This window comes from Cyprinodon variegatus, unplaced genomic scaffold (assembly GCF_000732505.1).
Source record: "Cyprinodon variegatus isolate N-32 unplaced genomic scaffold, C_variegatus-1.0 Scaffold972, whole genome shotgun sequence".
Lineage (NCBI taxonomy): Eukaryota > Metazoa > Chordata > Actinopteri > Cyprinodontiformes > Cyprinodontidae > Cyprinodon > Cyprinodon variegatus.
Genome location: NW_015151425.1, coordinates 221698 through 231060, shown reverse-complemented (window position 1 = coordinate 231060; position 9363 = coordinate 221698).

Sequence of the window (9363 nt, the reverse complement as noted above, 5' to 3'; positions counted from 1 at the left end):
GCAGGGCTTTAAGCTACAACAAGGGTGACCCCAGTGCCTGATTAATATAACATTTCTGATGTCCATAACAACACACACGCATAAAAAAAAAATCACCAACTACCCACCCACACAAAAAAAATATCCGCCCGACCCCCCGACCCATTTATTTTTATTTATGTATTTTTCACCCACAAAAGAGCATTTTAGCGCGTGACCCGTCGGGGACCCCCAGGTACCCGACCCGTTGCAGGACTCTAAGCTGGCTCACAGCTCGGCTGCTTGGATCTGTGTTTCCTGGATGAGGGCTGCCTGTGGAGCTGGTTCACACTTGGCTTTTGTACCTCTGCTTCTTTCTGTATGTCTGCTTCTATCTCCGTGAGGCCGCTCACATTGAGCCTGATTATGCTGAAGGGTTTTTTCTGTTAAAGGGGAGGTTTCCTCCCCGCTGTCGCTACAAGCCTGCCCGTGTGTGAGGGACTACTTTCGAGTCAATGAGTCGATGTAATCAGTTTGTTTTCTTTAGATATATTAGACTGAACCAATCTGACTGTATGATCTGGTTGAATTGTCTCTATAAACTGCCTTGAGTTGATATTTGTTGTGTTTTGGCTCAATATAAATTGAATTGAATGAATTGATGTTGTGGCTATTTTACTCAAAGAGGCCATGGTAACCTGATTTGATTTTTGTGGAAAAAAACATTAAAAAAAACAAACAAACCAAGAACATTCATTTCTTTAAGAGGCAATCTTTCCCCATATAAATAGATACATTCAAAAAAGTACTTTCCATATCTAGGCTGCTGAAATAAAAAAATATTGTTTTATTTTAAGAAACAGATTATCCAACATAAAGGCCAAAGATATGTAATTTTCTCTTGACACACCCTCAAATGTGTATCCATGACAACTTCAATCTGACCAAAACCCAGATTAAAACTGGATTTTTATCCAATATCTAAAACATTCTTACAATGCAAATTACTTCTATTAAAGGTCTACTTAATGACAATGCAATACACATTGCATTTTTGCACAGTATGTTAGCAGGTAGTACTGCCGCCTTGCAGAAGTTCCTGGTGTCACATCTGCAGGAGTCTGTCTGCATGGAGTTTATTTAGTCTTTTTTTGCGTGGATAGACTGTTATTTGACCATATTAATGGGTTATTTGGTCTCTTTCAAATGCCCCATATCTGGCGCAGATATGCTGCTATAGACAATAAATGTCTGGACAACACAAAATGAAGACATTCAGTAAATAGGAATCTTTCACAGATGAACTATTCATTCATTTTGTTTTAGACATGTGATTGTAATACTGGGGTATTAGAGCTAAAATAATGTAAAACAGAAACATTGTCATGAAAGTGTTGCTGTTTAGGAACAAAAGAATGGAATGACAACATGAGTAGAGCAGATCACTGCTGCAGATAATGAGAAAAACACAAGGAACTGCACTGCAAAAAATGTGAATCTAAATAAATTATTTTTTCTTAAAATAAGTGCATTTTTTCTTGAATTGAGGTTTGTGAGACACTATGCCAATGGAGCAGGGTAATTTACATTTAAAATAAGAGAAAACAATTGCATTGTCTTATTTCAAGTGCATATTATCTAATTATCTTATTTTAAGAGTAGAAACTCATTCAATTGGTATATCATCTTATTAACCTACTCAAATTAGGGGAAAATACACTTGAAGTAATTTTTTTTACTTATTTTCTCATTTGTTTTTGTAGTTTATGAGTCTGGCAAAAGAAAAAACAAGAAAAAAAAAATGGCACTAACAGAGTCTAAACTGTGAAGGTTGGGTGAAGGTTTTTGAGGACCCAAATGTAGAGATCAGGAGGCAGAGCTGAATCTTGTAGATTTAATGACAGAACTGAGGGAAAATCCAAAATACAAGAACCAAAAGACCAGAAAACGTCTGAGGAAAACTTCTGTGTGAACTCAGAGATGAGGAAGCAACTAAACAACAACAAGGAACCAGCACTGAGTGACTGCAGAGGTGTAGTACTGTATATAAGGAGAACAGAACAATGGATGGACTAATGAGCTGAATAAGGAGCAGGTGTGAGTGGAACTAACTAGAAGGAAGCCAAGGGGAACGGAAACAAGGGGGCAACAGAGAGTAAATAAAAACTGCTGGAATATAATGGAAAATAAACACAGGAAAATTTTTTCTTAAAATAAGTGCATTTTTTCTTGAATTGAGGTTTGTGAGACACTATGCCAATGGAGCAGGGTAATTTACATTTAAAATAAGAGAAAACAATTGCATTGTCTTATTTCAAGTGCATATTCTCTAATTATCTTATTTTAAGAGTAAAAATACTCATTCCATTGGCAAATCATCACATTTACCTACTCAAATTAAGGGTAAATACACTTAATTTAAGAAGTTTTTACTAATTTCTAGATAATTTTTGCAGTGAACCAAAGATCAACAAAACAGAACAACTGATAAAAGTAAAAACTCAGAGTCCAAAAAGGGAGAACCGTGACAAAAACAGCTCAGGACATGTACACTGTGAAGTGTGTTTGTTGAATTGAAACTACCTACAAAAAAACACACCTAAATTATAAACCTGTGTGCTCAGAATATTGAATTATGCTTACTGGACGACACTACATTATGAAGTTTTTAATGAAACTGATTCAGTGGAAAATTCATTGGATTCCCAATAACTCCTATTCATTAAGTACGGATTAAAAATGTTCTGGCCTCCGCAATTAAGACAAGGAGTAAAGGAGCTTCGGAGGATTCACTTTGAAGGTTCTTTTAAAAAATCTCACCCAACATGTCTGCCTTTAAAACACCTCTGTCAATTGTTGCAGTAAAACTATTCTGTGTCCCATGAAGCAGCGTTTGGAACAAAAAAGTTATCATTAAGGTGGGATACATTACAGCTGTGGGCAACAGAACAAAGCAGTTAGCCTACCGAGAGGCTGCAAATGAGAAAAATAAATGACTCTACTCTCCAGTCCAGATATTAGAGCACTTCAAGCTATTCTTAGAAAGCATAACTCTCAGTGACAAAGCATGCGCTGCTGAACAAGCTCCACTGTGATTTACCCTGCTGCTATTAAGCTTAAGGATGCCAACAGCTGGTACAGGAACATTTTAAATATTTCTATATACTGTATATACTGCATACTTTACATTTTGTAAAAGGTATGCTGTAAATAAGATTTTAGTTAAAATTGTCTCCTATTCAAATTGTCAAAACACATCCCAGAGTGTTTAGTTTTTAGGAATAATGGTTAATTCAGAAAAGTGATAAAATGTATTAACTTACTGTCTTATCTGCCCAATCTTCCACTCTTTTTACCCCGTCAAGATTTTGTTCCATCTGTCTGCTGCACTTTTCATTTCCTCTGTCTCTCCCGTCCACTTCCCTTTCTTCAGACCTGCTCGTAGGAACGTTGCAAACACATGGCAGCTAAAGTTTAATTAAATCTTTTAATCCATTTTTTGTCTGATGAATATGCCAGATCATAACATTCCATTCAGACCTTCATTTTTTTTATCATGTACTCATACGCGGCACAGCTGGCAAGTTTTAAAACGAGATATGTTGTAATTATTTCCAGCTGATTAACTCCACTTCTTCTGGCACTTTCATTTTTTGAAACTTTGCTCACTATACAGGTGCTTTTCATACTGTTAAGAGTATCATGGAATACTATTTATTTACGTAACCCCATTCAAAAAGTGAAAATTGATTATTATTTGCATTCATTACACACAGATACATTTCAAGTGTTTGTTTTTAATTTTGATGAGGCAACTAATGAATCCCAAATTCATTATATCAGAAAATAATATCGGGAAATAAAATTGAAGAAACCTGGTGCCGCAATCAGCATCGGCCTTTAAATGGTCCTTCAGTCTAGTTCTGCAGGATACACGATCATGGGGAAGACTGCTGACTCTGCAGTTGTCCAAAACATTGTTAAAAAGGCTGATTGTTCACAGTCTCCAAAGAAGTAATCTGACTGCCACATAAAGTCCACCTCTTTGTTTCAGTGGAGATGCTCTGTAAATACTTAAAAACTTTGCTAGAGAGAAAAACAAAAAGGCATTGGAGTAGTAGGGATTTTTTTTTTAAATCCATATTCTTGATGCCAAAGATTTTAGGGATTATTCATGGTATGGTCATCAAGCTAAAGTGACAGGCTGGGCAAGGAGAGCATTTATCAGAGATGCAGCCCAGAAGCCCAAATTAACTCTTGACAAGTTGCAAAGGTCAAGGTGGGCAAACTTGTCAGATTTGTTTGTTATTTGCGACAAGAAATTGTGTAAAACACAAGATGCAAGAATTTGCACATAAAGTTAGTCCCATTCAGTGTTAGGACATAGGAAATGTGTGGAGTAAGGTGCTACTGTTTGATTAAATTCTGTTTAATGGCAGTGTTAGGTTTCTGTTTCTGTTATGTTTTTCTTTTGCTCCTTGATTTCTAGTGTTTAGTTTTCTTTTCACCATGTTTCTTTATCCTAGTTATTTGATTATTATTTTGTTGTTGTTTTCTTCTTAGTTCCTGTCTTCCAGGTTTTCCATTTGTTGTCCTCTGCTGCCCTCTTGTGTCCTCTTTCTCTTGCTCTATTCTCTGTTCAGCCCTCGCCTGTTTTCAATTTCCTCATTAGCCCTCTCCCTGTCTCTGTCCCCTTTAAAAGCCCTTCCTCTTCAGTTCCTGTTTGCTGGATCCTCGTCTTACATCTCGTCTATCGTCTTTCTGCCTTCCTCGTCTCTTCCTGTTTCCTAGATTTTGGTTTTCCCCTGATGTCTCCTACGTTCTGGTTCGTGAGTTATTTTTTTGTTGGATTTTGATTCCTGCCTCAGTTCCTGTGAACCTTAATAAACCCACTTTAATTCACCTCTGCCTACTGGCCTCTGCATTTGGGTCCTCCAAACAAACACAGTTTCCTGACAACCAGTGTCTGTATTAGCAGCTCTACCATTGTGCACAAACACAGCATGTCTCTGTCTATTATTCATGTACTCCCACTGTAAGCTAGAGACAAGTAGCATTTATATGTTCTGTATAAGTTCAAGTCATATGAACATTTCTTTTGCACCATTAGATCTACAACATTACTTTGTTTAGATGACTGGCCAATAAGTGCAGAGATTACAAAGTCTTGTTGATGTAAGATTCTGAATGGTACAGGTTTTTAGTAGCTTAATCATTTAACTAGAAGTATCTGTTTTAAAAAGACTGGTTAAAGTTAGAGTGCCACTTAGACCTCTTTACTAAAGTTAAATAAAATAAAAAAATCTTTATTGTACTTAAGCACAAAAGCTAAAAGTTACTTTTTGCCTTGAATAATAGGAAAAAACTTTTTTAAAGACGATTCTTAATAAACAATTCAGAGAAGCGGTTAAATGTTTCTGTTAAGCTCACTGTGTTATTGGAGAGCAAAAATTAGAGAAAAATAAATTACTAGTTTTGTTCAAAGTTAAAATTTCAGACTGGATAATAATGCTTGAATTGAACAATAGTTCTGCATTAGCAGCTGAAATCACTTTTTTTTTAGAGCTCTGGTTTTCACAGCATTAAGGCTGCAAATAGCATTAAAATTAGAATAAAACTTTAAAAAATATATTTTATTATATATTATAAAATATATATTATTATATTATTGTTTTAAAAAATAAACAATAAGTACATCAAATATCCATGGGTTCTCTTTGTACTCTGAATTTTCCCTGTTTTGTTCCAGTTGATACTTCATGTTATCAATAGAATGCACAGAAATAACAAGGCAGTTTGGAGAAGGTAAGGAGTGAATGAATGAATGAATGAATGAATGAATGAATGAATGAATGAATATTTCAGACAATTTTTCAGACAGACAATTTGACAAACAACAATAAATGAATAGACCAAATTAACATAAAAGGGACAAGTACACAAAAGAGAGAAGTTTATTATGTTCAAATGTAATGAGGAAAAGTACAGAGTCCTCATAAAAATACTCAAGTAAAGTAGAGATAGAGCAAAAAGCTACATAAGGAGTCACTAAGCATTTATACTTAGTTACTTGATGCCTCTGTCAGTGTTAGTGGATATTTGTACAGAACCCAAAAGCAGAGTAGGAAGGCAGAGATGTTTCTTGCAGTTTTAAAGGTGAGGAAGATGGTAGAAAAACATGCAGACTGGCAAAACAAATCCAGAAATAACAGGAAGGGAACTCAGGAACCAAAGCTTGAAGACGCTCGAAAGAAACAAACATGAGGAAATGAAGAGAATCTGCAGAGGAGGAGTATATTAGGGAGGCAGAGGTGGAGTAATGAGTTAAGGAAACGGACACTAGGGGACAACCAAGAGTAACCAGGCAAACCAGGGTTTAACTGTAACTAGAAAAGAACTTAAAAGAGGCTAAATCGCAATAAAACTAATGACTAAAAAGTAAGGAATCGCCAAGGGGGAAACTAGAGGATAAGAGAAGGGACTGGAGATAACTGAAGCAATGGAAAACATAACATAAAGATAAGAGTAACTATAACTAAACTTAGACCAAAGAATAAATAATTCCAGAAATAATGAAAAGAGATAATTGAAATCACAAGGGAGAGTAAAACTAAGCACCAAAAAGTCCAGAAAGGGCAGAATAATGACAACATCTGCTTAGAGAGGTTTTACAGCAGCATCACATTCATTGAACCTGTGGTGAGACTTAAAAGAATTTTAAAAAAGGCGAAATTCATCCCATCTGAGCTTAATATATTCCCGATTTCAGTTGGCTGTCGTGAGCAATTGCTCAGTGGGCATGCACAAGCAAGGATTCTTCTTCTTCTTCTTCTTCCTCTCAGATGAAAACACTGAAGCATGGTGGGGATGCGAGTGAAATGGAGTTATTTCTGTACAATTGACAGACCGTAGTAGCCACATTTGCTCATTCATGTCTTTGTCCAAATACGTCGTCGCCTTTTCTTTTTAGTGCTTTCAGCACAAAATTGTACGAATTGCCAAGGCAGCGCGTTTCACTCCAGGGAGCTTCGTCATTCCTCTTCTACTCATTTGGCGTCTGGATAGACTAGTCCAAGTAGCGCCATCTCACTACAGAACTGAGTCCGATGGGGTTTTTAGACATACAGTGTGAGCAGGTAGGTCACATCAGAGCGTCGGGTCGCACAGTGTTAGAACAAACATCGTGAGCTGTGAACTCACACTGTACGATGAAACCCTGCGGATTTGTCGTACAGTGTGAGCTGTAGCTACGTGCAACGACTGAAAAAAAATCGCACAGTGTATGCCCGGCTTAAGGGAAAAAACAATAGAAGATCTTCCATTTCTCAGTACTCTTGAAAAAAGGAAATAATCATATATTATCTACTTTGTGTTGGTGTTTCACATAGATTCTGAATGAAACATTTGGATTTGCAATGTAAAAATAAATTATAACAGTTAGAAGTGTATAACACATTTACAAGGCACCATATGAGCCGTTTAGGCTTCTTTTTTAGGATGTCATTTATTTCTGTTTTACACAAATAAACAAATAAAAAAATACATATAATAACAGGAATCTTAACAGATTTTTAGTTTCTTTAGTCTCCTCAAACAAAAAAAAAAGGCCGTCCTTAAGCTTCCCTTCATTAATCAAGGTTTCCTCAGATACGAAGATAAGGTGCTAATCTGTTTTGTACACCATGGGGTTACAGACCCCGTCCGCAGGATTGGTTAAGGATCTTCAGAGATCCACAGGATGCAATGATTTGGCACAGTGGGAATTGATATGGAGTTTGATCGCAGCAGTCCTTCAGGCCAACTTTCAGAGAACTTCATCTAGTACATCACCTGAGGAATACCTCTCTTTCTTACTAACTGGTGCTCTACTCTCCTACTAAGAAACTTACAGAAGTTGTTTGTAATAATTATCTGTCAGAGCACTTCCTGTTCATGCAGCATTCCTCAAAGGCCCATTGTTTTCATTTCAAACCAGCAGACAAGAGGTTTCACAGTTAATGCTTGCAGGGCCTCTTTATAGTCGGACCCCAGTTGTGATCACTGCTGATCAAAACTTACTTTCTTTGTACTGTTTCATTCCCCAATAAGAGAACATTTGCATATCTGCGACAGAAATGTATTAAACTCTTTATGCTTTATTGTTTATAAGAATGTATGAGGTTGATGGGAAATAAGACTGCGCTGCATCGGCTTAATTGGATTTCTTATCTTAGCATTGTGTGCTCGATGAAACAGACAGGGTGTAAGTGAGGGGAGTCACGAGTCAAGCAGGGTTCAACTTTCCACAACAGTCTTTTTGCTCCTATTTGTGGTCCATGGTCATCCAGTAAAGTTAATGTATTTAATCTGCTGCTTTGGGTAGATTTGGAAGAGAAATACAGTAATATTAGCTAGGGCTGAAACAATTAATCGGATTAATTCATTATTAAAATCATCATCAACTAATGTAGTAATTGATTACTAACTAGAGAATAGAGAATGTAAAACATGTCTTTATCCGACAGAGCAACTCATTTAGAGTAGTAATGATACCAAAATAGTAAAAATAATACAAATATTTAACATCTAAGAAAAATATTACTGTTTCATCGTTTCAATAAGATAAGTTTTAGTTTCACCTAGTTTATTCCTGTAAAAAAATATGTTTTATGGAACCTTTTGCTATCCAATTATTAATCAGAAAAAAATGATTGACAGATTAATTGATCGTTCAAGTTTTAACTCTAAAATCTTTCCGTAAGCTGTCTGATGAGATATTAAGTCAAGCTTTTAATCCAAATTAAGTTACCGTATACAGGTTTAGGTGTAAAAATAATTTCTTCACCAACCCCTAGGCTGTTATGCATAAAAAACTCACTGAAAGCTGAGAATGTCAGATGAAATACACATGTAATGCTTTAATACAACTTTTTCCTCCACTTTTAAATGTGTCCTCCAATTGTCAGAAAATTTTTTATTTTTTCTGGGCAAAGCCACTTTGCAGTTTGGTCTCCATGGAATTGTTTGTCAGTGCCACTGGATTAATGTGACTCTAGTGTACTGGTCGATTTAGCTTTTACCATCTTTGACTGAATGGTTTATTTCATTAATGCACTCTGTGATAAACACCCATTTACAGGAACTCTCCATTTAGTTTAAGATGACGATATCCTGTCGAGAGGCAAAGGGAACCACTTTGAATGATTAGCTTGGGTTAGAAGTGGTGGATTTGAGATGTGTGATCACATTAAGCTGCTTCTGTCTCCTCCTGTATGGTTTTCTCCTGTTGAATACAGTTATGCTTTTATTTTTGACCTATAGCCATGTTAAGCTTTCACTATTGGTGAGGCTACAAGAGTACAAAGCTGGTACTCACATTTTGACCTACTGGAAAAATAGTAAAAAGATTTTCTTTATATATATATA